At 37.6% G+C, this 22,739-nt stretch overlaps 1 long non-coding RNA gene across 1 annotated transcript; it reads right to left on the bottom strand.

The window, feature by feature from the left end:
- Window positions 1–1,556: 1,556 nt before the first annotated feature.
- LOC306769461 lies at window positions 1,557–10,332 on the bottom strand. Its single transcript, XR_013771684.1, has 4 exons — window positions 10,146–10,332; window positions 8,583–8,659; window positions 7,229–7,576; window positions 1,557–3,001 (listed from the first exon to the last, which is right to left on the bottom strand). It is a non-coding gene; the product is annotated as an uncharacterized lncRNA (long non-coding RNA).
- Window positions 10,333–22,739: the final 12,407 nt, after the last annotated feature.

Raw genomic sequence — 22,739 nt, 5'->3', positions numbered from 1 at the left:
CGAGGTAAGAGTCGTAATCCCTGCATCTTCTTTCTTTACAGCATCTGAACACGGAGATGAAAACATGATTTATAGCTATAAAAAGATAAAGATGACCATGTTGTTTCTGTTCCTACCCCACTGGCTCCCAACTAAATATAAAACTCATGCTAAAAATCTTTTGTATGCATTTAAAGCTTTACACGGTTTAGCACCTGAACATATCCCTTAACTCCTCTGTGGTTTATATTAGATCTCCTGGAAAACAATTGTTTTTTTTAAAGGTATTTTTAATTTTCATTTTGAATGTTTGTTTACAAAACTTTATTTCAAGCAATTTATTATATTTTTATTCATGCTGCTGTTTTAAATGTGCTCAATCCGTAAAAATGTGTCGATCTCACTGTTACACTGAGTCAAATTTAAACAAAACAAATGTTTAGTATTACATCACTTTTGTGACATCATTTATTTAAAGTCACACTGAAAACAAAACAAATATTTAATGAGTGTCTGGATTCTTAAACCTGCAGACACATAAAGGAGACGGCTGGTAAGACTGACACGTGTGGCTCTGAACATAAAGGACCATTATGAACTTTTTTGCATGAACTGCAAACAAAGCTCAGCATAGGGACCTGGTCTGGTTCCTGCTTAGGAATCGTTTTGTAGCAGGACCAGATGCCCAAAGTATCCTAATAAAGATAATTATCACTGAGATATGATAAATCTTGGAGTCTTTTAGCTCACATTTAAAACAGGTTTCTAGAACCGCCTTCTTCCACCTGCGTCATATCGCAAAAATTAGGAGCATCTTGTCTCAGAAAGATGCAGAAAAATGAGTCCATGCCTTTATTACTTCCAGACTGGATTACTGCAATTCCTTATTGATGGGTTGTCCCAAATATGCCCTGAAAAGTCTCCAGCTGATCCAAAATGCTGCAGCGAGGGTTCTGATGAGGACTAGCAGGAGAGATCATATTTCACCATATTTCATCATATTAGCTATCAGGCTCCTCTCTTATGGAACCAGCTCCCACTGTGGGGTTCGGGAGGCAGACTCCCTCCACACCTTTAAGATCGACCCTGAAAACCTTCCTTTTCATGATTCTTATAGTTAGGATATGAACATCTCCTGAGTTGGAGTCTCTCATAACTGTCCAGGTTATGCTCATTGCTCTTATAGTTATGGGTAGTCTAGTCAACCTTTACTTATGTAGCAATGGGGATTTCACCTGATGCACTGAGAAGTACCTCGCTCATTACTCTAATATAATAATGGATAAATATATGCCAATATTGCCGTCTCTAACTCCTTTCTCCTTTTTTTCGCAGGTCTTCCCGAATAAGTGCAGTTGTACATGTTTTTCTGTCCTTCCTGTCCTCTCCACCCCAACCAGTCGAGGCAGATGGCTGCCCTCCCTGAGCCGGGTTCTGCCGGAGGTTTTCTTCCTATTAAAAGGGAGTTTTTTCCTTCCTACTGTCGCCGTGTGCAGCTCAGGATGGGAGATTGGATCGAAGTCATGACTCGATGCAATCAGTTGGTTTCTATTATAGGATATGTATGAATTGGCTTGAAATGATGTGTATGTTGATTCGTGTGTGTAAAGTGCCCTGTGACGACATTGTTGGGAAGTGGCGCTATACAGATAAGAACATCTGGAGGATTAAAGGACTGATGACTCAGCAGGATTTCTGCATTTATCTTTACTAGACAACTGTAACGCTGTCCTTGTAGGTCTTCTGAAAGAGTCCAGAACGCTGCCGTTCATGTTCTCAGACCAAGAAAGTGGATCATAGAAGTCCAGTCCTCAGATGTTTTGGCTTCCTGTCTGTCAACAATAGACTGCTGTTCGTTTCTGAAGCACTGAATGGTTAAGGTCCCAGACAGATTCAGGATATTCTGGTTTGTTATAAACCAACCAGATCCACGAGGTATTCAAGGTCAAATCTACTTTTTGTTCCTAGTTTTTTTCTTTTTTAAATGTGGATCAAACTCCTGGAAAACGGCCGATCTGTTGAATCTCTCAGCTGCAAGCTGCTTTTTTAAAACGTTTCTATTTGCTGTGATTTATCAAACTGTTATTTCCACACAGCGTAACTTCTACTTCTTAAACTTCACCTAATTCTATTTTCGCTTTTTCTGTCTATATATAATTTCAATTGAAGTTTTATGCTTTCTTTTTCCTCCTGCAACCATTGTATTGCTTTTCACGTTTTATGTAAAGTACTTGTCCTGTAATGTGCTACACAAGTAAACAATTCAACGGAAAAAAATAAAAATCTAATAATGCCTCACCACTGTGGCTGGCACCACAAAATAGCAGCAAGAAAGTTGCTGGTTCGAAACTCATACATACATGCATGTATGCATTTATGTAAAGGAGACTTCAGAAAGATTTCAAGTCTTTCACTTTGACATAACTGTGAGAATAGCAGATTTACTGCAGCAGCAGAGTTATCATCCAAAAGTGTTAAACACTGAGGGATTGTGAGAAAACTCTTCTCCATTTCACTAAGAACCATTTCAGAACCTGGTCTGGTTCCTGGTTTGGAAACCTTAGTTGCAGTGACAAGTACCTGAAGACTCCAAACATAAAAAGACTCAACATAGCACCCGGTCTGGTTTCTGGTTTCAGACCTCTGATGCAGTAACAAACAGCTTAAGTATCCTAATAGCAGAAAAAGGTAAGGGTACCTCAAATTAGCACTTTGAGGTAAATTGTAGTCACATGAGGTAGTAAATTATAAACAGACAAACAACAAAAACAGTAATAACTGTCTACATGCATAGATGGCATGGCAACACTATTCACTTTAAATGGCATGTTGGTTTTTGGGAAATGCCATTTTTCCTGTCAAGCTATAAATCACTCTTGTAAACTGGATTCATTCCTGTTTTTCAAATAAAGAACTAAAAGTACTGCTATAAGTACTATGAACATCGAAAAACCCACGTAGAGTCCGATTCTTTCCCGTATTGCTGGCGGTGAAGTTTCCTCTGTTGTTTTATTCCAGGATGCTGCAAAGAGATAAAACAAAAAAAATGAGTGACTTTCTGAAGTTTTCTGAGAGCTTAAACGTGTCATTAGACGAGTGAACAAAGTCGAGAAGTTACAAAAACACTAAATACATTGTTATTGGGAATCAGTGAAAAGGTTATACAGCTTGTATGTTTACTGCCTAAATCAGTGGTTCCTAAACTTTTTGAGCCACGATTCCCCAAGACATATGATGGTGTTTGTGGTGACCCTACCTCATTTTAACCCACTTATGTGATGGAGAGTTATGAGAAACTGGATTTGGTTCACTGCTGTAACATCTAAATGCCTCAAACCAGCTTCTCTTGCAGAAACAATGCCAAATTAAGCATTTAACAGTTAATTTAACAAATTTATCTGCGTTAAGGTCTTTATGATATTCCTAATAAAAGTCGGAACTTTGTATATATTTTTTTACAATGCTCCGGCAGCCCCTGAAATTATTTTGGGACCCTTGTAGGAGCTAGGGGCCCCCAGTTTAAACAAGGCTGGCCTAAATGATTCATGAAAGTGTCTTTGTAACCGTTTCCTCTTAAAGGAAGGAGAAAACTAAGGAGGAAACTTATGACTTCATTCCTCACACATTGATGCTGAAATGCCTGAAGCTGCACAAGGTCAACAACACCCCCGAGGTCATCTTTAGGATAGTTGTGCAAGTCTCCAGAAAATGTGGCATATGTCAACATCCACACGGATTCACTGTCCCACGGTGTCAAGTTATCAAGTTTCAAGCTGTTTGTCACATGCACATCCAAGATGGCAGTGAAATGCAGATATACATGCTTCCATATACATGCTTCCAAAACTGTGCATGCCATTTAACAGCAGTAAAAACACAAAAAGTAAAATAAAAATACATAATCATTAAATATACACAATATTAACGATGTACACAATGTAGAAAATGTAGACCTTTGATTGGTGCAATTGAACATGACCTTTATTTGCCCTCAACCCCCTATGATCCTATTGTATCTCTGTTCTTATCTATTGTAAGGCAGCGCTGTAATAGCTGCATGGCCTGAGCTTAGCTCGGTTCTGTTTTGCTCTTTTGTCATGAATGTTACATGTTCCTATGTCTGACCTTGGACGAGCTGGCTCTAACTCTGAATTTCCCCTCGGGGATGAATAAAGTATCTTTGATTTGATTTGATTGATTAAAGTGATAATGATCAAACGACATGATTATGAACTTTCGCAGCAGAAAGTAGGACACCAAGCCAGAGGTCAGAGGTCAAAGCTCTGCATGCTGTACTGCAGATGCCTGGACCTCCTGAGCCAATTCATCAACAAGACTGGAAAGATACTGACTCAGAAAAGGAGCCATTGTTCTTATTGTCCATCTCTGGTCCTCAAGGATACTTTTATTTCCTTCTCCTCCACACTTTACTTTAACTAAACACAGAAATGCTAACCCAGTCTACAGCACAGGTTTGAAAGTCCAGTTCTCGGGGGGGCCGGTTTCCTGCAGGTTTTTGTTGTCTCCAGGCTCCAACACACCAGACTGAACAAATACATGGGTTGACAAGCTGTTGGAATCATTTGATTTGAATCAGGTGTTTTGGTAGAGGGAAAAAACAGAAACTTGCCAGATAGTGGCCATCAAAAACGGAAGTTTGATACTCCTGCCAGTAAAAGGTTTTACTTCCTGTGGAGACAAGCTTTCTTTAATATTTGCAGCAGGCTGCTACAGATGTTTTATCAGTTGATGGTTGGCAGCGTGCTCCTACATGCTGGGGGAACTGTACCATCAGGAGGAGCCAACACCAGCTGAATACATTCATTTAAAAGGGACGGAGGCTGGAGGAGGCAGTGAAGCAGCAGAAAATTCCTTCCAAATTTCAACACCTCAAATCCTCTGTACTCTGGCTGCCTACGGAGTCGTGTACTAGGGCTGCTCTATTATGGCAAAAATGATAATCACGATTATTTTGACTGAAATTGAGATCTCGATTATTGAACACGATTATCCTTTTATCTTTAACCTTTTTTATTTTTACATTAAACCGTGACTTTAAAAAAAAAATGTCTTTAGGATTCCTCATATTTTAGAAAACAAACAAATAACATGAAGCTTTGTCATGACGAAGTGCAAATACTGATGTAAACTGAATAGATAAATATAAGTTAAGATTAAACAATGCTGTGTGTCGTGGTGTTCTCGACTCCGCGTCGTGCATTATAACCGTCTAATGCACGGTTTTGAGTTGTTTAATCCGCTTTTACCATGGTTCCACACCGTAAATATTTTAATAAGTGTGTATTTCTTTTCTACAACATTTGCTGAAGTACAGGAACTATTTCATGTTTGCTGTCAGGCTACAGCGCGTTTGTCTCATTCACCTGCTAAAAGACAGCTGATCTGAACCAGCTGATTAACGCGTTGCTATGGTAACGGCCCATAACGGACGGATATTGCAGTGTTTAACCCGTCGGAATACGTGTGCATTTAGACAAAAATAATGCAGCCAGTTGTCACTGACAATGGTATAAACTATGTTTAGGTGAACTTCCACAACCTACTGCAGTTATTCTACATTGACCTGCAGCCGGAGCCGACTGAGACTGGCCGCCTGGGAGTGCTTTAGGACGGGAGAGGCTCCCGCTTCTCCTTCCTTACAGTAACTACAGAACAATATGTGCCTTCAAGTCAGTCGCCAAAACACCAGAAAAGTCTCCAATAACTCCAGTAAAAGCTGCTAGATTTGTCACTAGTCGTTAGTGAGAACAGTGGCTGAATGAAACCAAAGCACTGCAATGCCGGTGATGCTTGATTAGAAACTGAAGACAGCAGGAGTGGAAACTGCAAAGAGAAAAATAATCGCACCCTTTTATTTTTATGATCGTTGAAAACCCAGATCGTAATTGAGATAAAAATCTGATTAATCGCCCAGACCTATCGTGTACGTTCAGTAATGTCTCTGCATGGTTCCACAGAAAGACTGTGGAAGACCTTTGTCCCCACTGCAGTAGGCTGCACAACTTCCTGGAGAGAGGAGGGGTCATCTACCAGTCAGTGTAACAGTGGAGCTTCTAGACTAGAGCAGATTGATTATGAGGTTTATTTTAGTAAAATTCTTTCAATCTATTTATAGATTTTAATTATGTTTATTTACTTTGTGAAAATTTTATCCCCACATCGTATCTCTATTTTTAGCATAATCTGACATATGAAACTGAAAAAAAACAAACAAATTACATACTTTGCTAATTCAACTTTTCTTGGACCTTTACACAAAATCAACCTTTTTTCTTTCTTACAGGTGACACAAGTTGTGCACAGGTCTTAAACTCTGGTGTCATCATATTTAATATGAGTCACCGCGAGAATGCTTATGTAAGACAGCAGGGTTTGGATGTTGTGGTAACATCCAGAACCTTTAGGTGAAGTTTCAGACCACTTTATAGCAACAGATTTATCATATCTAAGTCATTCATTTAGAAACACTTTACTAAAACACTGCAGTCAATTTAATCTATTTAATAAAAGTTAGAAGATAATCATGTTTAGTGGATGTACATTTCAACAGTCACCACCAAAAAAGGCATTTTAAAATGTCAAATTCAGATGTTTTGACAACTACCAGATGTTCAACAGTACTAAACACAAACTTTTTTGGCAACATCTACAAACAATATATGGTTGTATCTACACAACAGATGCTTTGCTATTTTGTTTTTAATGTTGTAGGTCCTTTTCTCAGATTTTTCCCTTTTGGTTTTAAAAAGAGAAAAAAAAAAAACGAAGCGCAATAATGTATGTGAACTGCTGCAGTTAACAGGCTTGTTCAACTCCTGATGTGAAGTTATCTTAGCATTTAAAACTCTTCCTACACCTGAGTATGACTTTAAAACAATGATATTAATGGAAATGAATAAGTTAGAAATGTGTAATTTCACTATCATACAAAAAAGGCATCAATCCTGGTGCTCGAGGGCCTGCAGGTTTTCCAAGTGTTCCTGCTGGAACACACCTGACTCAGACAAGCTCTGCACATGTCTGCTGAATACACATTGATTTGAATCAGGTGTGTTGCAGCAGGGACACTTGGAACTCCTGCAGGTCACTGACAATCGTTAGAAAATGGCCATGATATTTCTGCATCAACATAAATGAAGTCATCAAGTAAATCTAATGACTAAAGTTCAGTTTCAGTCGAGTAAAACATATGAATGAACCTTCTCATTATTAGATGCTTTCAGCTTACCTGTAACTCTGATGTCACAAATCTCATTTTTATTTTTTCTGTCAGCAATAACAAGACACTGATATGTTCCTGTGTCGTTGAGCCTCGCGTCAGTCAGGAAGCATTTGATTGGTTCATTCCTGATGAACGATGGATCACAGTGCAGTCGTCCTCGGTAGAACTCATCTATAAACAGTGTGTCTTTGCGTTTGCTATCATAGAAATAAATCCTCCTCAGTGGTTCCACCTTCATCAGGTCTATATGCAGTGAATCAGGAGGTGTGTCAGTGCCATCAGGGAAAAAACACGTCAGCGTGATGTTTCCGTGCTCCTCTGCAGGGTAGACAGCTGGAGTTGATGGAGTCTGACCTGCAGAGTTAAAAGAAAAAGCAAAATAAAAGAAAGACAACAGGAGTCAGATCTCTTATAAATGTAATAATTACGGTGTCCCTTAGTGGCCTGGAGAAGTTACTGCTTGTGATATAGCAAAAAATGAAAAAGAAAATTATTTTAAAAGACTGAATAATAATTCAAAAATAATTTTGCTTTTAGAGATATTTGCCATGATTTTGGCTTTTTATTTGTATTATTTGTATATATTAATATTTATCAGTGCACAACCTCTTCTTCTCTTGCCTTTAAAAACCCTTCCGCTTCCTCAACATTCGTCTCGGAGGTGGGAAAACAATCTTCAGGTCAAAACTTCGAGAAATTACATCAAATCTGGTGCGAAGCACACCATGCACCATAGGAAACATGTCTGGATGCTAATGTTAACAAAATGTTGACAAAATAAAATAATCATAACACCAATAACCATAACAACCAATAGGTAAAGTGATGACTAAAAAGAAAATAACACTAGTAGAAAGAAATAATCGCAATTATTGTTTGTTTTGTTTTTTTTACACTGCCAAGATTGCAGATGACCATAAATGACTATACAGATACAAAAATACCACAAATTCCCTGATAAACATGCTCCTCCTTACGGTCTGGGTTCTATTTTTATAAAGAAAAGCATGAGGACTGGATCAGCTTTCTCTCATGTGGGTGTGAGGGCGACTTTGACCTCTGAACAATAGAATGTGAATCTTTAACCTACTATTGCTATCCCACCACCAGTATGACATGTAAGAGTTATTAACAATAATAAAAATATGGCAGTGATGTCATGGTTAAACAGGTCACTTCACAATAAGAAGGGTTCTGGTTTGAACATTGGCTGGTCTGCAAACCAGCCGACATCCATGCAAATTTCTATGTGACGTTCACGTGTTTTAAATGCCACATAGAAAATTCATTACTTACATTCGAAGCTGTTGCTGTTTTAGTTAATTGTTTAGAAGGAGAATTAAGTAGAAAAGTAACTCACCAGCAGCAAGATAGAGACCCAAAATGAGCTCCAGGGGCACGTCAAATCTCCAAACTGCCATTTATCACTATTCTGCCCTGAAACAGAGACTTTATCTTAATGTTTTCATCCATGTTTTCTGCAGCAGTTTATATCATTTATGTACACATCCGATTCCATTTTTGTCAGTCTCTCATTTAAAACCACTGTTTAGCTTCAGAGGGCAAAAACTGCAGCCGTGTAAACAAAAATGTTTAGTTGAATTGTTTCACCTTCATTAAGACAGTGTCAGTGTATAAACAAAGTGTGTATTCAGCTCATACATTCCAGCAGTGGAGACAAACTACAGCACACTGATTTATGTCTATTGTTTCCAGTTTTATGTTCTTTAGTTAATTAGTTGGATGCAAATGTTTTCTTTGTGTCACATTGAATGTTAGTGGTACATTCCCTTTAAGTGGAGAGAAATTGTGTATTTGCCTTTAAAGAAGAGGAAAGCTGTGTGCATTGCCTTAAAGAGTTGCATGGTGGCGGTGGTGATTTGAGGTGTAGGTCACATGACTAAAAAGCTATTGAACTTTAAAATATTCAAAAATTCATGTAAAAAAAAAAATGGAGAAAATAAAGGCTGTGCAACATGTGGCATGACTAGCTGAGCAATTAGTGATTTGAGATGTGTAAGTCATGTGACTAAAAAGCTATTGAATGATTAAAAATTTTTATTTAAATTAGCACACGATTAAAATGTAACCAGCGCCACCTGGTGGGGGAAGGCTTCCTCTCTGAGTTTCTAAAAGGCTTAGGAAGCATGAGGAAGTGCCAGGTGTTTTTGAGGCTGGTGATGAGGTGAGCCTCATGAGTAACTAAGAATAAACATAGAACTCAGTATTTAAACAAACAAGCAATTTTATTAACAAAGACCTCAGAGAAATCCCACCTCAATTTAACCCAGACTGGTCATACACTTCCAAATAACCCCAGCATACCCAGAACCTGAAGAACAAACCAAACGTGGCGCCACAAAGCACATCATTCAGCTAACACTGCAAGTCTCACTCATGAAGACCAACCCTCAGAAGTCAGGGTCCAGGAGCCTGGAAATCAAGGCCTATTTGAAATCGGCTGTCACAACCCCACAACAAAGCGGCGTAGGGTCGGCAAGTTATAACGAGGAGACTGGATGTTGGTATAAAGTTAGGAAGACCGTCGCATCGTGCATCTTAACCCCACGACGAAGTGGCTTCGGGTCGGGAAACTGGGTGTCCGATTATCTGTTAAATATCAAACCTCAAACTAACTTTACTTCGGTCTGAAACCGAGGTCTGAAAGTGTCCCTGGAAGTTCATTTCCTGAATACAACAAAACCTAAACTATTTCATAATCAAGACCATGAAAAAAGTTTCTTTTCCTTTTTGACTCTACCATTTCTAAACTCAGCAATCATTAATAAGTTTTATTCAATGCATTTTAAATGATTTTCAACAGCGCAATAAACAAACTTGCTGAAAGACAAAAACTGCGCAGTGGAGGCTTGGTGCTGAACAATGGGGCAGGGGTTTCTCTCTACATGTGCTAAAAACGTACCTTTCCCAGTTTGATCCAAACGGAGGAAGACAACTTGATTCAGCTCCCAGACTTTAAAACCTTTAAGCAAGCAATTGTATCTCACGGCTCCACCGTCTGATTCACCCGAAGAAGACAATAAAATCCATTAAAACTAAGTACGCAACAAAGAAATAAGAAACTGCACAGCTTCCTGGGCTACTTCTACTCCCTGGCAACACCCACTTCCTTCTACCCTAACACCAGCAAGTTTTGCAGGCTTCCTTTTCCTTTCGCACTCCTTGTCAAGAGAGGAAATATGCGTGCGCATAGTTATGTCATTGTGTATTACGGTAACCACCGTCGAACACAAACGTAGACGTACAGCTTCTTGGTCATGTCACCCATTGACACAATCTTTTTTACCCTGGTTTATGGTATTTTAAATACTTACTAAACAATGTATTAATTTAAAAGAATGTAAATGGTTGCAGACTGAAGTTTAGCAGTGCTAATGTCACTTTTCCCAGTTTGTGTATTGATGAGACTGAAGTAGAGGCAGCAGGCTGGGTGCAGGTTGGTGGTTTTTGTGCAAAGAACAATCCTACACTTATAATGATATTATTTACTTTATATGTTTCTTCAGTATCTAATTTCTTGATTTAACCAGTGTGTATGGGTTGTTGTTGTTTTCTTTGTATTCTTCTTATGTCTTTATAATGTGTACTGTTCTATCATTAAAAACAATGAATGAATCAATCAAATAAACAAAGTCCTGATGGAGTTGTAAATAGTTTTCACATCACTTTTATCACTCTTGTTTATTTCTTTGTTTCACTAATATGTGAATACCTAACCTTTATTGAGTATTTGTGATAAAAGGTGGTGAGCGAGGCAGTAGGTGAAGGTGCAAGGAACCAGCAACTTAACACAAAAACAACATGTCTAAGAAAGGTTACATGTTAAATATGCTGTGACATTTAATTTGCCATTCTCAAAGTTATCATCCATATGGAAATGTATTACTTAGCTGTTTCACATGCTTAAGTGCTCTTGGGCAAGACATTAAAGCCTGTACTACTGATTTGCTAATCAGTGTATGAATTGCGCTTCTTTGAATGCGTGAATAAAAAAGTCCATACTGTAAGATTTAGGTTGGACTGAAACAAAAAATATTGTTTGTTGTTTTCACTGTCAGGATATTGTTTCATAATAAGTCAGATTCTCAGTCATTTATTTATTTAGATTACTGATTGGGTAAAGAGACAGAGAATATGCTATAAGAGTTGTGATGTATGGGTTTGGAGTTTGTTTTATTTTCTTCAACTATTTTTTTATGTATAAAAAGCACTTTGTGCTAAATAATGTATGAAAAATGCTGAACAAATAAAACTTGAATTTGAACATAAACATACTGACAAAGACACAAACATGATAACATATTCTGTCATTTAAAGCTTTATTGACAAAAATGAAGACATTATTAACAGTGTCATCATTAGTGGCACTGCACATGTTTTCTTCCAAAATATAAGGATAAAAATGTCATACTTTCCGTTCTTCCCTCCTGTTTATTCTTAACACAAGTTGATATTACTGATAACAGGAGATATAAGAAAAGCGACTGTTTGGAGGTCTGAAGATGGTAAAAAATTTGCTTTAAAACCTGGCTTTATATGACTGTTTAATCATTATGGAAGGATTCAGGTTTTATGATCTGATGTCTGGTTTTTAATGTGGTAAAAACCCGTAAGATAAAGCTCTGTATCTGTTTTTAAATCTCTGCTGAAGACCCATCTGTTTATGCCGACAAGCCAACATTTTGACCTGATTTTAAATAATTGTAATTATTTTACTCTCATTTCTAGTATTTATATATTCACGTCCTCTTATATGTTATTTATTCCATTTAGTTTAACTCTGCACATTGTGGTGCTTGGGTCAACTTTGTTGTTTTTAAAGTGTCTTATGAATAAAGTTGCATTTCGTTTCAAGCTGGTGGATGAAGCTTTTCAAGAAGCAAACATTGTTTTCGGTTTTATGAATAAAGACCAAATTTAATTTTCACAAGCACTGAAAACAGAGGCTTAAAGTTTACTGCTTTTTGGGAATCAAACGTTAATCTGGAAGGCTTACTTTGATGAGTCAGCTTTAAATCTCATGGCTTATTTTAGTGTCTTTAATAAAGAGCAGAGCTTTTTCTATATGAGAGCAGGCTTGTTTGCTTTTATACCTACATGCATTACTAGTATCCTTCCAAACTGTGCAAACGTCCTGCGCTCAAGTTTGAGCTCTTCCCTTCTCACTCAGACTCCTTATCAATAAATAAATCTGTTGCTGACAAGAGGTTCGAAGAATTTAACCTTTTGTAATGAGTATGAAGCCTCTGACGTGTTCAGTAATAATTCACTGCATTATACCTTTAAAGTTAAAGAGAAAAAGCATCAAATACTTAAAAAGTAACTGTGTTGGAGAAATAGAGATCATTTAACTAACTGGAGCATATTCTAAAGTAAAACAAGTGTTTACAGGAAGTTATAGAAGACTTAATCGACCATTAAACATTTAGGAAGACGGAGCCCAGTTTTAAAATAAAGTTTGACATATTTGCAGGGACATTTTGTGTCAAGTAAAGAGTTCAGGGAGAGCTGTGTGGTATCTGAGAGTAAACCTGGCAAGTCTGCTGTTAGAGCCATGTAAAAGTTGTCTTTATTTTGTATATTTTTGTACATAACATTATAATGGAACCATTTTGTTGTTATAAGTAATGCACTTTTTATCCTGCCATGGAAAATTTTGTTAGGTTTTGTATAGTTTAATAATATTTTTGCCTTTATGTTTCACAGTTGAATTGACTATTTCAGGCTCTTTTTATGCTCCTGTATTTAGGACTGTGAAGACAGTGCGCTGCGGAGTGCGCTTGTTCAGTGGTTTTTGTAAATGAAGCAGGACGAGGAGCTACAGTTTTTCTGACCATGAATAGAGATGTTTATATTTATATTTTGTTTGGTTAAATATTCACTGCAGTTTTGTGGTGTTTTTTTTTTTTCTTTCTTTAATAACCGGCGATAATTTTTTGTATCCGTTTGCTTCATTTTTTCGTCTTGAGTCGGAAACCTCGTGTCCTGCAAGAGTGGCCTGAACAGGTTCGGTTATGTTGATTTTACATTGCCACTACACCTGCTCTTAAGCATTAATTATAACCAAACTCAACTTTAAGAGGTTGGTTCTGTTAGACATTTAAATTCTTTACACGTGACAGTGCTGAGTTTCATCTGAGATATAGTTATTCCTTTTACAAAACAAAGTCCCACAGGGATAAGGCCTCCTAATAAAACGACCGCACACAATCCCAGTACAACAGAAAGTTGAATCTGTTCCAGACTCCATGACTGTGGGTTCATCGTTGGTGTCTGAGACTGGATCTGATCCCCGGCTGCTGTGAAGGAGATGAAATACATCTGTTAATACCTGTTCATGATAACCAAATGAATAAATTAGACTCAATAGAAATTAGTTGAATCTTGAACCAAGAATCTTTGTGGGTGTTTTGACAGATTTATAAATGATGCTTTGGTGGAACCAGTGAAACTTGTTCACAGAGATTTAGATCTTATAAAGCATTAATTTTTTTGCATTCAACTCAAAATGTATTTAATTCTGGTGATTTGCATTCTCCCTCTTGTATTGTTGATCCACTATGATGAAGATTGAGTACAAAGATTTTGTAAAAAAAAAGAAACTCATTAAAACAGATTTAATGATGTTTTTTCGTAGACTTGAAGTCAACTCACCTTTGACATTCAGTTGACAGCATGCAGAATTGGATCCACAATTGGTATTCACTTCACACACATACAGACCAGAGTCATTAGTTGTGAGTCTGGACACATGAAGTCTGATTCGTCCTTCTCTGATGAGGTTTTTATCACTCTGGACTCGTCCTGCAAACTGTTGATCCTGAGACTCTGGTACCTCATCACCATCATGTACATGATACAGAGTTAAGACTCTGTTATCAGTTATCAGTCTACAGATGATAAACAGGAACCTCCAGGATGTGTCAGGTTTGGATGTGAACGTCCACTCCAGTGTGATGTTGTGCTTCTCCTCTGCCTGATAGGAGCTCTGTGTCACATTCACTACAAATGTTGCTGCTGAGGAGACAGAGAGGGAAAGAGAGGAGCAGACACACTGACAACTGGAACATGGGAGTCTTTAACTACATCTAGAGACGTTTCTGAAGATGAAAACTCACCACAGACACATGAGATGAGGATGAGGAGCAGCAGCGTCCTGCAGATCATCTTCTTCCTGTGAGAGGAGACAGAGGTGAAGAGTCATGAACACATGAGGTCAAAGTTCAGTCATTCCAGCATCTGATCCTGTTCATCATCCTGTTTATTACACATCACTGACCAAAGAACTTTCTGACTCAACTATATGAACTACAACCACTGACATGGAAGCTGTCACCATGGAAACCTGTGGTTCTATGGAAATGTATGGTGGCTGTAGAAATGTCATACGGATTAACTTTTTGTTTTATTCAGGATAATTTTCAGTCTCAAGGTGGCGCTAGTTTTATCTGAAGCAGAGTCTTGCTTTCCTCTTACTTTTAGTTAACACTGAGCTCAGTGTGACATGTTGGATGTTTTCTTGCAAAAGGAGTCTCTGATGTTTTCTGTGAACAAAGCTCATATACAAGATAAAAAGCATCACATTAGCAAAACTGGCAACATGACAGAAATATTTTCTGATGTTCAGAACAATAAAATCACCTTCCAGAGAGTTTGTTACATTAAACTAAATAAAAACTGAAGCTACATTTTCCCTTCTTAGGGAGAGACCAGTCTGTCATCTCTTCTGCAGCTGTCGTTGCTAAAGGTTGAACTGCAAGGTGGTTCATTGCTATCATGTGACACAACTGGTATGCAAATGAGGTTCAGTTAAAACTGTGTTGTCTTTCTTTTATCTTGGGCAATGAAGCAAAACAGTCCAAGATCTAAGGTCTCTCACACTTATTACAATATTTTTCTCTCGTTTTGTGTGACTTTTGTTTGAACCAGTTAAACCACGATCTCTGAAGGTTCAGGTGAATCTTTCCAGCAAGTTTCTTTTTTCTTAAACACTGAAACAGTTTGCTGAAAATATTGATTGAAAAGTAAGAGCGCACATGTAACATGTTCATTAGTTTTTCTAGTTTGAGCACATCAGATGTGAAAACAAAAGCAGAGGGATCAGTTCAGGTAAGCTGTCAGAGACACAGCTGAAGGTGGTTTTATGTTTTCGTCTAGGACAGTGAAAACAATCCAACCATGAAGACTCATACTTTCATTCTCGTCTTGTTTCTCTGCTGCAGACCTGAACCAGTCACATTGTGGGTGTGTTTGGTGTCTGAACCAGTTGAACCACAATCTGTAAATTATCTACAGCTTCATTACAGTTTCTCTGCTGCTTTGGTACTTTTCTCCCAGCAGAATTAACATTTGCACAACAGTAAGTGAAACTGTCAGAACAAATAGTCCAAACTGCAGAACTCAGTGGATAACCTGTGAAAGCCTGGAACTTGCCTCTCAGTACATAGTTTATTCCTCAGAAGTTTGTTAATGAAACAGTCAGATCCATCACAGTCTGATCTGTCTTTTATTTTAATAGAAAAACAGAAAAAACAGATTAAATCCTCTGTTTTTATAGTAAATTATTGATGTACCCTCCATGTTTATCTGTAGGACTAACATAGTACTAGTTAGTCAATATGGAAAGTGTTGATGTGAGCCGTGCTTTTAGACTAAAAAGGTTAAAGAACTCATACTGTCGGCTCAAAGTAGGAAAGTAGAAATAACAGAGAAAAATAAGAGACAACATATGCAGAGGGATCACCTCAGGTAACCTCATATACATGCTGTTCAGAACTTTCTGTTTTATTCCATCAAAACAATCCAGTCTCTCATAACTTCCTTCATTCTTGTCTTGTTTACATTTCAGGTACAGCAGAGACGACTTACCCACATTGTTCCACGACTGAACCAGTTAAACCACCATCTGCAGGTCTCACATGATAATAAACATGTTTATCTTTCCTGCAGGTTTGGATGATGTGCAGATGTTTAAAAATATTATTAATATCAGTGAACATTTCACAACCTTTAGTTAATTAATGAATGAAGTAAATGAATAAAGATTAGAGGGCAGTCTTGACTGTTTTGATGGATGCTTTCGATCCATGACTGCCCAGTACAGAAAGAGAAACCCATCTGCAGCATGTGTCTCTTTGATGCCTTCATAAAACATCTTTTGTTGAACCTGAAAATGTGTTTGCATTATATAGTAACTCTTAGTAAATTCAGGCCCATCAGTGTCTGATGAGATCAGATCAGTCCCACGAGGGACCGAGTTGAACAGTCCTGGTCTAGTGACTCAGCACCTAGACTGAGCTAACCTCTCTTTCTCTACCTGGGTCTGCTGCTGAGCCTGGATCACATTAGAAATTGGTAACCATTGGTAACCTCCATTTTATTATGATGATTAACACTTATTACAGCTGGCAGTCTGGCACTATTGTATAGTGATGCACATGAGACTGATGTGTTTTATCTCATTTACAGATTCTGTCTCTTTGGCTCACTGAAGAGCTCTGATCAGCGTTGCTTTTACTGGGGAAGCTCAACTGGTTGTAGCCCCACTCCTCTCTTCCAGTGTTACAAGTGTTTGTGTGTTTTGTCTAATGGTGCATTTCTATGGTGTTTAGTTCCACAAGGAGTGTGCTTGAAAACTGACCGACACACACGGTAAACACCGGGCAAGTTTGCATGTTGTGAGTGAAAACATTGCAAGGAGGCATTTCTGCACCACGATGAGAGAATAACAAAGAATTTACAAGCACACAATCCTCCTCATGAGGGCTGATCAGTCCACCGGAGACATGTGTGGCTCAACGTCATCATTGTTACCATCACACACTCAGTTCTTTTTTAAATTCAGTTTTTTTTAAATATGCTGAGGATGAAGTAAGGACAAAAACATCTGATTTTATCTGACCTTACAGAAATCTGAAATATGTCTGCTCTGATCCAGCTCTGAAGGAGAAAACTGAAGCTGTGGCAGATTGACTGGGGGTGGACAGAAGATAGGTTAGAGGAAAAAATGACATGACTTTTGAAAAGATCTTAAGATAGAAAACATTTAATAAAGCTTTAATCAGGCTCTTCTAGTGAGAGGCAGGAGTTCTTTCCACAAATGACAAATCTCAGTGTTTACATGTGTTGACAACACTTAGAGAAGTGGAAGAAAAAAGCAAGAAAATTCATACATGAGAAATCAGAGGGTCAAAAATTGGCTGTTAGAACTGCTGCATGTGCAATTATTATGCAAATTGTTCATTTAATACACCATTTGTAGCGTTAGTCCTCGCTATGCCCCAGTCTGGGATTCACACCTGGACCAGTTGTTCCCAGGAGCTGAAGCTTCTGTATATGTGACGGCTCTTTTAGCTGAAAGCATCGTGCATGATGCTCCACGGGGATTTTAGCCTTCAGATACACACACAACTCTCTCACACAGCTTAATTCTGATTGATTCACAGAAACAGGACGATCATTAAGATTAATCAAAGTTGCATTAAAGCTCCAAATGTTGAGTGAAATAAAACTGTGATGCATAATTTGTGAGGACTGTCTGCATTTGTGTTAACAACTGTGATCGCAACATCCTTGAAGGACTGCTTCATCAAATCAAAATCAAATCTAATCGTTTTTAATCCCTGATTTAAAGTTCAAACCAGCTCGTCCAAGGTTTGACATGCAGACATTTAACGTTTATGACAAGTTTACAGAACCGAACTGAAGCTTAGGCCCCACAGCCAGTTTTACCTGCGCTGCCTTATAACAGAAACATTAGGATCATAAAACTTTGTAATATTTAAAGATTAGGATTCAGACGCTAATAAAACAGTCACACAATGTAACTGAGACATCTCTGTAATAAATAACAAAGCAAAAGTGAAAGTATGAGTCCAAGACAAAAACCAAAACAAGTTTCAATGAAATCTCTTGACAGGCTGCCTGAGTTAATCCCTCTGATGTGCTCAAATTAGAAGAAAATTATAAACTAGTTTCATCATTACTTTATGTTCCACATGCATGTTCTTACCTTGTAATCAATATTTTAACAGACTGTTTTGGTGTTTAAAATAAGAACTCAAAAACTTCCCCTGATTTACAGATTGTGGTTTAACTTCAGAGCTAAAGTCATGCAATGTGAGAGAAACATTTCTTTAACAGGATCAGATTTCTTAGCAAGACAAGGAGAGAAGACAGTTCTCAGATTCTTGGAATGTTTTTGTTCTGCTTCAGAAAAGAGCAGAAGTCGCCTTGTATCTAGTACCTACATAGCAGGTGTGACACATGACAGTAAATACGAGCCACGTGATGATCATGTACCTACAGTATATAACCTGTTTACAGACTCTGCTGCACTTCTCTTGGAACTACGGCTGAATCGATGACAGACTGAATCTCTGTCTGAAGAAGGCTAAATATCGTCGCATTAACAGTGTTTAGAAAACTGGAACGAGCATCAACTCTTCATATTTCAAAGATGACTGTGTTGGATTATTATTTGATTTAAAATATCAGTGAGTATTTCTGAGTATTTTTTGTCTTTAACTCTAATAATTTTATTTAATAATCATTTAAACACACATGTACATCTGTGTTAACATGACAAATATTAGAATTACCTAAATAAGGTATTTAGTTGAAAGTAATGATGTTTTTTCTAGCTGTACAGGATGTGGTGAGAGCAGCAGGTACAATACGAGTACTATTAGTAATACTACCATCTAGAGACAGACTCCAGTACAGTCTGTTGTTTTGATGTTTTAGCTGTAACTTTTGATATAATTTACTGGATTTACCATGAATTAAAACAATGTCAGTATCAGCAGCAGTTTTTTTTTTTTTCTTTTTCATTCTTGAGAATACAGTATTTATTTGTTTCAGTTTCAATTATTTCTTAATTCAATTTAATTTTTATTCAGTTTTACACAACAAACTCTCTGGAGGGTGATTTTATGGATCTGAACATCAGAACATGTTTTTCTTATGTTGCCGTTTTTGCTAATGTGATGCTTTTTCTCTTAAAAAAAACAAGTAATCAGTAAAAGTTCTTCTTTAGTTGGAGGGTAAGAGACTGTATATGAACTTTGTTCACAGAAAATCAAAGACTGTCTTTACAGAAAAACATCCAACATGTCACACTGAGGTCAGTATTAACTAGAAACAGCTATTATAGAAATAATAGCAAATGTAAATGCCCATTTATTGAACTATGCTGAATGATTGAAATGAAATTGCATAAGTATAAGAAATTTAAAAAAAAAAAAAAAAAAGCATAAGCAACATATTTTCCAATTGCCCCACATTGGGATTGAACCCATGGACTTCTGTATTGAAGCACACTGGCTTACACACCACACCACGAGTACTCTGAGTTTGTATCTTGGAAAGAGTGTTTAATTTTTTCCTATTAGTATGGGAACACCTTTTTTTCCACTTCCAGTAGGGTGTAATTAGCAGGATTGCAAAAACATGTGCAAGGTTGAGCTAAACTCCAGTAAAGATGTGAAAAACTTTGTTTAATGTGTTTAAGATTTATCAAAATGTTGCGGGGAGCATTGTTGGAACAAGTCCTTCATATTTAACTGAGACATTTGCAAATAAATTCCTTTACTCCTTGAAGTGTGCAGCTGAGACCAATAGTTTGAGCAGTCTTCAGAACTACACGCCATCACACAAGCAGTGAAGTGACTTGACCTGTGTAGGATGAGTAGCGCGGCAAAGTTTGGCGGAATAATAGTAAAAATATCCGAACAGGATGATTGAGGAGCGCTACTCCTCCTACACAGTTCAAGTCACTACAACCATTCAGATCTGAAACCCTGCAGCTCCTTTGGGAGATGTGTGCTACGACTTTTGCCGTTTCAAATCTTTGTAGTTTTTGAGATATTTAGCAATTTGTAAAAAATTAATTCAGCCTTGTGATTGGATGACAGTCTTTCAAACCCACTGTAAACGCCCCCATGGGCATTCACATGAACTAAAAGTGAAAAGGAAAACAAGACTCTGCTTCAGTTAAAACTGGTGCCACCTTGTGACAGAAATATTATCCTTAAAAAAAACACTTCCCCAAGTGAGAGTGTACCTTGTAAAATTTTGCGCCACCCACATGCACTTACACCTAACCGCGCCCACACACGCACACACATAGTGCTCCCCTAGAATACATGTCTTCTATACACCAGTTCAATGTGGTTTGACTGCTGAGAAGTGGATTATTTACTAGAATGTGTGGAATCTGTGAACACCATCAGTCCAATCTTCATTTCTATTCAGTAAACTTACCAGTAACACTGAGCTGACAGCTGGCAGAGCCCCATCCAGAATCTGTGTTCACCTGACATCTGTACACACCTGAGTCATTAGTTGTGAGTCTGGACACATGAAGTCTGATTCGTCCTTCTTTGAGGACGTCTTTATCACTCTGGACTCGTCCTGCAAACTGTTCATCTGTATACGATGAAAATATAGAAAGAAATGTTTCTGCTGTTTTCGTTTCTATCAATTCAAATAAAATGTTATGGATATTGTGAGGACACTTCATAAAGTTTATGAAAAAACAACACATAAACTCACTCTGACAGTAAAAACACGTGATGTCTGAAAATATCCAGGTCTGAATAGTAGCAGGAATATATTTAGTGACAACAGCAACCAGTTCATAATGAAACACAAAGAGAAGCAAGACATCCCATCACTTTGAGAATCATATCTCATGAAAACCCGATTTCATGAGGGAACACGGCCGCAAAGGTTCATGGGAGTGTATTTTTAAGAAAAATAGTCATTTAGAAATTGTTAACAGTTAAATTCAAATGGTCAAAAGTAATTACATTACTTTTTCTGCCTTTAAGTTAATATGTGTTTCAATTGAAAATTGTCTTTGACTTGTCGGCACCGTGATCTTTGAAGAAAGTTTCAATAAATAGATTCAGCCTACAGTCGTCCAACTCAGTCGCACGCGAGGAATGAGACACTTTACCACCCTTCCTACCTCGTGTTTAGTAATGACATCATGTTCTAGTCTTAAAACTGATATACTTTTAATGGAGTCTAGTTCATCTGCTTGAACATAACTTAATGCCACACTTTTTTAACTCAGGTACCACTGTAAGGCTAGCGACCGGTTGGAAGGTGGGATACAGGCAGTTCACTTGATCGTGATTAGTTGTCCACGGAGAGGTTGTACATCTGGTGAACCGGGAGATGCTGTTGGAAGTCTACGTTGATGAAAGCAACGACATTAAAGGACATCTACATTCACTTGGAAACGGAGGATCAGTATTAGTGGCCGTCTCCGGTTGTCAAACCTTCAAATTAGTTGCGAACCAGATTCACCGCTAAGTTATCAGTTCAACTTCGTAGTTCGACGATATATTTTACTAAAATGAAGCAGCGCTCCTGGAAGCAGCCACTCTAATGAAAACATAAAATAGAAACACATTGGAGCTGATCTCTCTCCAGGTGAGAACAGACATATGTGGGTTATTGATAGGACTTATGATAAAGAAAGGAGATTGTATCATTTTGCTTGTATTTAATGTGGTCACGGCACAACAGACTTCATTATAGTGTTAAAAAGTTTCATGCTGTACGTGGAAAAGTACGCAGGTATGTGTGGATGTTTTAACTTCTGTCTTTAACTTTATTCACGTGTCTGTTGTTTGTTTTTCATTTCTGAATCATCTGATTCTCAGTATTTTAGAGGAAGACCCCACGCAGTCTTCTCAGCTTCATTCACACATAAAACATGTCATTTTAGTGTTTGTGAAGTAAACATGTGACAGGATCGCTGTTGATGCGGCTTTTTCTGCATGTTTTAATATTTCACTGCATGTTTAGTTTGAGCAGTTTAGCTCCATTAGCTTGAGTCCAAGTAGTCACCTCCTAACTCTGCCCTCTGGGTTTAACAACACTTAGAAAGAAAAACATGAAAGTTTCTTGTTGTGGAAGCTTTAACAAAATGTTCTACACAATGTGATCTAGATTGTGTTATTTGTGTGCTTGTCCGTGTCAGGTGTAGCCTTTCTCTTTGTATCCTTTGCAGTTTATGTGCTCTGTGGCTTGTTGCTGATTTTCCTGCTGTGGTACAATCAGGATAAAACTTAGTCTGTTTTCTTCTTGTGTCAGTCTGAAGTGGTGAAACTTCATATTTATGATGATGCATTTTGAAAAGCAACAAAGTTGACCCACATTTTACGACATTCGGCATGATAACACAACAAATATAAGTAGCATAAGAGCATTAAAATGCATTCATTTTATTTAAAAAAAAAAAAAAAAAAAAAAAAAAGCTGTATAGCTTGGACCTTGACTATCAAAGTAAAATTAAATCAGAGGAATTTGTAAAATTCGTGGATGATATTGTGAATATCAGACCTACTTGTAATAAATAAACTTGTAAATAACAGCAGGAATAAATGCTCTTTACTTCCAGCTGCTAAGTTTACTTGTTTCAGCTGCAGTTTGTCTCTGGCGCCTCCTGCTGGTAGAAACACATTCCTGAAGAACAAATCAA

Source organism: Telmatherina bonti (genome assembly GCF_933228915.1).
Source record: "Telmatherina bonti genome assembly, chromosome: 18".
Taxonomy (NCBI): Eukaryota; Metazoa; Chordata; class Actinopteri; order Atheriniformes; family Telmatherinidae; genus Telmatherina; species Telmatherina bonti.
The sequence above is the reverse complement of the archived record's forward strand: the minus strand, read 5'-3'. Positions and strand labels throughout refer to the sequence as shown.